Raw genomic sequence first — 9,569 nt, forward strand, 5'->3', positions numbered from 1 at the left:
AAAATTGATGAATGATAGTAAAATAGTTGACATTGACTTCCCAAAACAAGATTGAGCGCATAGACAAAAGCCCATATCGACCAGCAGATGTATACGTGTGTCTACAGATACGCCAGCTACACCAATTACACTGACCTCAAGGTGTAATAATCAGGCAACTTAATCGCGGATTTTCCATAAATGCTACGTATTACCTTAGCTTTTTATTTTTGATACTTTCTCCAAATATATTCTTCAAAAAAAAGTAGGGGATATTGAAATGCAAATACCTATGCAGTTTATGATATGATAAATAGTCATGGACACTTGACATGCTTTGAGAGTATGTTCACAGAAACACTGAGCTGCACGTGCGACACGCAATAGCGCAATACACGTGGAAGGGGTTCATTGTCAAATTTGACACCTCAAGGAAGGGTTGATGAAAACTGCCGCGTGCTGGTTTATCCAATCCATGTTTGCTTTCCTATCGGTTCTTGCATAAGATTTACTGTTTAACCTGCTATTGACATGCTTCAAATGGGTTCTACACAGCGAGCAGTAGCCAATATGCTTAATGTGTCACAGTCTGTGATCAATAGACTGTGGAACCGGTACCAACAAACACACAATGTTGATGATAGACCTTGTTCAGGTCGTTCTATAGCCACTACACAAGCCCAGGTTCGATACATTCGCACACAGGTTCTTCGAAATCGAGGACAAACAGCCAATCAGCTTTCTGTAAACTTGTACCAAGTTACAGGAATTCGAGTTACACCCTAAACGATTAGAAATTGGCTACATGGAGCCCATTTGCATGCGCGACGACCGCGTGTTCTGCCTTCATTAACTCGCCAGAACATGGCAAACAGGCGTCAATGGTGTAGGCATCGTAGAAATTGGGGTAATCGTCGATGAACGCGTGTAATGTTCTCAGATGAGCCTGGATTTCACCGATAGGCGTGCTCGCGTTTGGAGGCGTGTAAATGAGCGTCATGCTAACGTTAACGTCAGACAGCATGGCAAACAGGCGTAAATGGTGTAGGCAGCGCAGAAATTGGGGTAATCGTCGATGAGCGTGTGTAATGAGTCCAGATTTACTCTGGATTTCACCGATAAGCGTGCTCGCGTTTGGAGGCGTGTAAATGAGCGTCATGCTAACGTCAACGTCAGACAGCATGTCAGATTCGGGCGTGTTTCTGTTATGGTGTGGGAAGGAATCACCATGACTGGCAGGACGGACTTGCATATTGTTCAAGGAAGGGTCACTGGTGTGTACTACCGTGACCACATCCTGGCACCGATAGTTCTGCCCTTTGCTCAACGTTTCATCTTTCAAGATGATAATGCCCGTGCCCACCGCGCTCGTGTCGTGAATGACTCCCCCAGCGTCACCATATTGTCCATATGCCTTGGCCAGCCATGAGTCCTGACCTTTCCCCTATAGAGCATGTCTGCGACATGATCGGGAGACGTGTTCGTCGACGTTAACGTCAACCCTGCAAGAATTGGCCGTGGCATTGCAATTTTAATTGCATTGCAATTGCAATCTTAAAAGACGAAAATCAAAAACGTCCATTTTCACTTATGACAGTGCATCTCTTAGCGAGTGAAATGGGGCCGCCAGATAAGCCACCCATATGAACTGTTTATGTTCATGTGTAGGCAATTGGCCCGTTATTAACATACACTCGTTACCTCTAATAAAAACAGCAGTGCATTTCCGCAGTTTTGTATTGTTTCTGAATATCCCCTACTTTTTTTTTGAAGAATATATGTGGTATATTAATCCCGAAATGACACAGTTGCTCTTAAATGAATATATTGTTAACGCGCTATAAACATCTAGATACAATGGACTTGAGTGTAGAAAATTCTAGGTACTTTGGAATGTTGGCAATAAAGATCCAATCATAATTTTGTTAACCACCCGCAGATGTTTTAATGACAATGAATCATATACCTTATTCAGCTAGACGCCAGACTTAAAATGTTTACATACAATTCTTTTAACTTGAATGTAGATATTATATATATATTTTGCATATATATACTATTCAAAAAAAGTAGGGGATATTTGATTTTTAAGTGTTATTAAAGTCACCTAATGAAACTGACGAAGAAACAAATGACAAAATGAAATGAAGTTCACATTCATCGATTTATTCCAAATGATCGTTAGACTAAGTAAGGCACAGACTGACCATTATAAGGGTAAAATGATACCCGGGGTCAAACAGCAAAGTTACCACAGCATCACAACCAAGTCAGTAACGGGTAAATCCTCCTCTGTTTGCCAAACAAGCATTGATCCGACGTGGCATACTCCTAATGACACGTCTAAGGTCATTTTGGTCCAGATTGTCCCATTCCTGTTGCAACGCAGCAGCAAGTTCTTGGACATTGGCAGGACGTTGTTGACGTTGACGTAACCTCTGTCCAAGGATGTCCCAGACATGCTCGATGGGGGAGAGGTCGGGACGTGGCATACTCCTAATGAGACGTCTAAGGTCATTTTGGTCCAGATTGTCCCATTCCTGTTGCAACGCAGCAGCAAGTTCTTGGACATTGGCAGGACGTTGTTGACGTTGACGTAACCTCTGTCCAAGCATGTCCCAGACATGCTCGATGGGGGAGAGGTCGGGACTCAGTGCTGGCCAAGGTAATGTGGTGATGTTCTGTTGTTGGAGGTAACCTGTAACGATCCTGGCCCTGTGACATCTTGCGTTGTCATCCTGGAAGATGAAACGGCGGCCATGACGTCGTGCGAACGGCACAACATGGACTGCCAAGATGTTGTCCCGGTAGTACTGGCCTGTAACACGCCCTGCAACAACATGTAAAGCCGTTCTTCCAGCAACAGTGATGCCTCCCCACACCATAACAGAACCACCCCCAAATCGATCATGTCTGATGACGTTAACGTCTTGGAAGCGCTCGTTTCGACGACGCCACACCCTCCTACGTCTGTCCAGTGAACCTTGACTCATCTGAAAACATCACATTGCTCCAGCGTCGATTATCCCAGTGTTGACGATCCCTACACCAACGACGTCTTGCCTGAATGTGATGATCTCTCAAACAAGGGATCACGCGAGGACGTCGGGCGCGAAGGTGACCCCTATGCAGTCGATTCCGAATCGTCTGGCCACTCACTCTCACACCAGTGTCTGTTTGAAGACGAGCGCTGATCTGATTTGCTGTGATGACACGATTTCTCAAGGCCAAGGTACGGATAAATCGATCCTGGGCTTGAGTTGTCGCCCTTGGTCGACCTGAGCGTGGTCTGTCCTGTACAGATTGTGTATCACGGTATCTGGACCATTGCCTGCTTATGACAGACTGAGAAACATTCATCGTCCGCGCCACAACCGCCTGTGTTGTGCCGATCTGTAGCATGCCAAGGGCACGTAACCTTTCATTTTGGGTAAGCCGACGCATATCAAAATTTGTTTTCTGGTCACTAAAACAATTAAACTGATGTTTCCACCCTGGAATTCAATGCCACAATGACTGTAACATTCAAAGTCAGAGTCGTGCAAATCTTGGGTTGGACCCCCATAATGATCCCAAGCATCACCTGCATTCCATGCGGTAGCTATTGGTGCGTTTGGGCGTCACATGTAACTGGAAATGTTTCTTCTGTTAGGTTCTATAGTGACTTTTTTCGTAGTCATTTACATATTTTAGTATTATGCCCCCAAAATCAAATATCCCCTACTTTTTTTGAATAGTATAGGACCTTTCGGTTGAATCATATCATAGAAGTATCTTATTTCATAGCTTTCGTCGACATTAAGATGTACTTGTTCTATTGTTCCACTTAGCTTTTTCTTGTTTCACTTGACTAAACAAAACATTTTGTAGGAATGAAGGCTTTTATCGATGTAACGAAAAGCTGATAAATGTTGAGATGTGTGGAATATGCTCGAGGCGATTTGTAACTAATCTCAGACACGATATATATTTGATACTAGTTAGGCATCAGAGCAACATGATTATTTCATTGGAAATGGAGCGCAAATACCCAAAGGAGTCGGACAAACTCTAAACCAACCGCTTCTCCTTCACTGTACTCATTCAATGTGGAATAACATGTACATTATTTGTATCTGTTAAATTTGTGCGGTTTATATATTAGATTAATATTATTATTTACACATGGACGGGGAGTGATAACGTCTTACCCCAAACCAGGAAGTTTCGGAGAGGGATATCTCGTATCACATGTCAATGATGAAATATATGCCCGAAACCGGGCCCGTAGCCAAGGGGGGGGGGGGGGGGAACAAAAAAATCGAATTAGCCCCCCCCCCCCAATATTTCGCCAACAATAATGATTTCACAGGAGTTTTCTTAGCCGGCCACATCCTCAGCCCCTCCAAAAAATTTTAAGAGTTGGCACATGTCCCAAGCAAATTGCAAAAGAAACCAGGAAGTTTCGGAGAGCGATATCTCGTATCACATGTCACTGATGAAACATAATCCCGATACACACGTCACGCTAGACTTGATGTTACACTACCGATCTTGCGGAAGCTTTGAAGTATGTTAAATGACAAATGTTTTGTGGGCAAATGCTTTTTTTTTTTACGTGTCTACATTTTACATTTCTCTCATTACATTTTACATTTGCGCTCTGCCACATCCCATTTGTCCTTCACGTTTTCTACATAGCAACTTTCGCACAGCATCAACTTTCACAATAATATGCAAATCTTGGATATCACGTGACTTATTAACATATACGGAAACCTGGCACACTATAAGCCAGAACAAGGATATTCACGACACTATAACAGGAAATCAGCCTAGCACACAATCAAAATTTACTTACCTTGACACTTTGGATGGTACTTTACCATGATTACGGGGGGTGGGGTGGAGGCTGTGCAATGTCCAAATACGAAATTCCAGGTATCATGTTACATATTAGTGAAAAAAACGTTCTTTTCTGTTTGTAAATATGTAAATAGTTTTCTGGTACAATCGTATTTTCATAATTCAACTCCAATAAATATCCTACTATTAAAGGGATATTCAAGTAAAAATACTGGTCTAAATACGAAATTCCAGATACCATGTTACGTATCACTGATTGCTCTTTTCAAATATGCAAATAATTTTCTGGCACATTCATATTTGCTTAACTTTACAAAATAAGATTAAAGTTGAAGTGACAGACGTGTGATGGTGGGGGACTCCACTAAACTAAAATAAAGATACGAGGCTTAATCAAAAATTCTCTATGTCCATACTAAAAAATGTATAGTCATTCCTCTCTTTAAATATATTATTTATTTGTTGGGCACAATGCTTATATATTGTTGGTTTTTTTTAATGGATAAAAGTTAATTAGGCTGTACTCAACTCTGTTTATAGAGAGACAGGAAAGAGTGGAGGTGTTTAAAATATCAAAATACGGGTATTAATACGAAATTCCAGTTATTTTGTTATAAATTACTGGAAAGTATGTTTTGTTGGCTGTTTGAATCTATCAATTATTTCCTGGCACATTCATGATTACGCGAGGTCGTCTAGATAGTTTCTTATGGTGTGCCAGCTTGGATTACTGTTATCGTGCGGTGAATATCCTTATAGTGTGCCGGGTTTCCGTATATGTTAATAAGTCACGTGATATCCTACATTTGCATATGAAAGCTGATGCTGTGCGAAAGTTGCTATGTAGAAAGCGTGAATGACAAAGGGGGTGTGGTGACAAAGGGGGTGTGGCAGAGCGCAAATGTTAAATGTAGTGAGAGAAATGTAAAATGTAGACACGTCAAAAAAAGCATTTTCCTACAAAACATTTGTTATTTGACACTTAACATTTGACGTTATACATTTAACTCTTGACTTAGAGGTATTTTGACTTTATCATTATCGGTATTAGGACTTTGTACATTGTACTTTTTACATAATTATAATCAATGGAAACGACATTGTCGCAGAGCATTTAATATTGGCAGCGATACCCTTCCATATTTAAGGGCCTACTACACAGAACGATCAACTGCAGAATTATATACGGAACTGACGCAGGGGTTTTAAGGAATAAAATAACAGACCTTAAACTTTGTCTGGAGGATGAGAGAGAGAGAGATGGGGTTTAACGTCCACTCGATGATGGTAAATTGCTGCGAGTTAAAATAAATTAAAACCCGGAATAAACAACAATGATGCTGGTGGATTATACTCGTATGGCCTTTGGTATTACTCAGTATATGAATCAATGCACTGAAGAGATATTAACAGAAGTTATGTCAGCAGTAATAACAGAGAAGGTGCAGAATCAAGAGATGAGATGACATGGATATCTGCAATAACGGACAACACAGACATTCTAGATGAACTGTCATTCCCAGTAAGATTGTCACATCAAAAACTATCAACAAAAGAAATTAAATCCACCTAACTCAAAGATGAAAACATTAAACAAATCATTAGATACAAAGAAATTGGAAAGACACCAAGGTACAGTTTAACTGCAAAAAAATTTTTCAAAACAAGTAAACAGCGAAGCTGATGTCCCCCGTCGATATCTCAAAATAAATAGATGACACATATTAATTAATAGCACATTTATTTTTTTCAAAAGTATCAAGCAATCAAACTGATTATCAACTATACACTAAGTTTCATCACCCTCTATCAGGTAGAATCAAAGTTATCTTGTCCCAAAGCATCGACCAATGAAACTGCTTAGCTCTGCCTAGCTTTTGCTAGAAATGGTAATCACCGAATTCAGTCAAGACATTCACTTAATGAATGAATATCTACATCAAGTTTAAACATTCTACCTCAACTAAAAGCTTACGCTCCTTGGCCTAAGCAGAAAATTCTCATCGTCGAACTTAGTCAAGATAATGATATAATGAATCTATACTCGGACTTTCATCACTCTCACTTAATTAAAACCAAAATTATCGTGCCCCAAAGCATCAACCAATCAGATTGCTTATCTCTGCTTACCGTAAGCAGACAATGTTTATCATCAATCCCGTCAAGGTATTCACCTAATGAACGCCTACACCAAGTTTGAACATTCTACCGCATTTAGAAGGAGAGTTATTGTGTTCCAAAGTCTCGACCAATCGAACTGCTTATCGCTCTGCTTACCTTGAGCAGAAAATGCTCATTATTGAAATTAGTCAAGGTATTGATGTAATAAAACTATACACCAAATTTCATCACTCACTTAATTAGAACTAAAGTTATCGTGTCCCAAAGCATCAACTAATCAAACTGTTTATCTCTGCTTATCTTAAGCAGAAAATGCTCATCTTCCAACTCCATCAAGACAATGACCTAATAAACACCTACCCCAAGTTTGAACATTCTAGCTCAATTAGAAGGGAGTTATTTTGTCTCAAAAAGTGTGATGGATGGACGAACAGACGGTCGAACCAATTTTAATAGTCCCCCGCTTTCTTCGAAAGGCGGGAGACAATTAGACTTCAATGCAAATGGTTTATTGGTGGTTAGAAAAACAACTCATATGGGTAGAAGCACGAGAACACAATTAGTATTACCGGTAGAATAGAAACCTTTAGTCTTCAAGGAACTTCATAATAATATGGGGCATTTGGAAGCAGAACGTGTCGTTTCCATGGCGAGACGGCGATTTTTATTGCCTAAAATGAAAGAAAGACTATAATTTTACATTTCAAGAAAATGTTCGTGTATCAAAGATAAATCAAGGATAAGTTTTACCAACAAGAGAACCAATGGTACCAGTCATTTCGACAGCACCGATGGGTCACGCCTCCATCGATTTTGTCCATCTGGAGAAGAATATTTATTGATTTAAATAAATTCTGGTAGTGGTAGATCACTTCGCTAGATTTACCCAAGTTTACGCTACTAGGATTTGAAAAAGCAAAAACTGCAGCAGAAAAGATATTTAACGACTATATTATGAGGTTTGGATTTCCCAGATGGTTACATCACGACCAAATAGAAGAATTTGAAAACAAAATCTTTTAAAATCTGCAAAAGTATGCTGGAATAAAACGTTGCGGAACGACCAGTTATCATCCCGTTGGAAACGGTAAGGTAGAGCGCTTCAACCACAACCTTCTTTCGATGTTAAAAACCCTACCTGGGTCAAATCACAAATGGTCAACATGGACATGAAATTTTTAAATGCAACCTACAATAATTTTATTTTTTCCACCTCAAATATATACAGTTAAAATACAGATGTGAATTCATCCTATGATGTTGGCGTACCATTATTTCAAATAATTGCCAATCGTACATTATTAATACTTGTGAAATATTGGACTCGCGTGACATTTCACTGTAAAACCACGTGCGGAGTGTCTGTATTTTAAGTCGTTTAATGGTCTCGAGCTTAAGACATTGCGTAATATATTGTAAACACCATACTTAGAGGACAATCAAACAATATTTTGAATATATAATGGCTTTAGAATATGCTCCATCTAATGTATGTACCTACGTTTTTACTAGTTTTTATATAAAAATATTTAAATTCAATTTCCTTCCGTAACAATTAACGTAATGTCACATTCATCCCCTGGAAATAATATCATACATAAAACTTAAAGGATGACCTCTAATTTTTCATCATATTAGTAGATTGAAATCAAATTAGTCTAATAAATTTGTAAACACTTAAACGTACACAGTTTAAAAGTTTTTTTTAACTTAATGTTAGGACGGAAAATGGAAAAAAATGTTATGGACGGAATAACTGGATAATACTGTCTATGGACAGGCATGAGGGTTGTCTCCCCTTTAAAGGTCAGTTGAAGGACATCCAGTGCCTGAGAAAATGCCTCTAACAAATGCTGAAAGTGGAGAGAGAAGCAGACACATTGTAATGAACGAGGGTATAAGAAGGATAGGGAAAGAAAAGCAGCAAAAATAGCTGAATTAAAAAAAGATGAAGAGACTTATTCTAAATATTTAGAAGCCAACAGAAAAAAAGCAAAAGAAGTCTCAGAGTAGGCATACTATCAGTACTGGTATTCAATTAAACACAGAAGCCGGTTCTTATTGTGATAAATCAACACCTGGGCAATCTTTAACAGCACCGGGATGTACACCAGGACCCTCCTCTTCACCTGTTCAACATGAATCATCAACAGATATTAGAGAAAATCTAGCACAATGCACAACTGCAACTGGACCACCCATATACCATATAGAAACAAAGAGTCCTTTTATTAAAGGTGTTAAGCGCGCTTTGTGTGCATTACCGCACAGAAGATTGCAGTATTGTCAAAAGTAGTGTCAGATCTCAGGCCAAGCAGTAGGGCTTCCGTGTTCAAACAGCCGGTTAGAGCACCCGCTGGAAGAAATCCAAAGCTTTCATCCAATACAATATCAGGCAGTCGATTGTTGAAATTTTAGAGGGTCCAAATATTTCTTATACATGTCCAGGTAGAAAAGACCAACTTTACTGTGGTAAGGGTACAGATGGAAACAAGATGTACAAAACAAAACATTACTTACTTTGGACAATTAAAGATCTCCTTCCTTAGTAAATGAGCACTTGATTCTATCCATAATGAAGCCGATACAATAACATATGGAACTCTGTGGAAGCTAATATATGG

The sequence above is a fragment of the Patella vulgata genome, chromosome 7 (assembly GCF_932274485.2).
Source record: "Patella vulgata chromosome 7, xgPatVulg1.2, whole genome shotgun sequence".
In the NCBI taxonomy this organism is placed as follows: Eukaryota; Metazoa; Mollusca; class Gastropoda; family Patellidae; genus Patella; species Patella vulgata.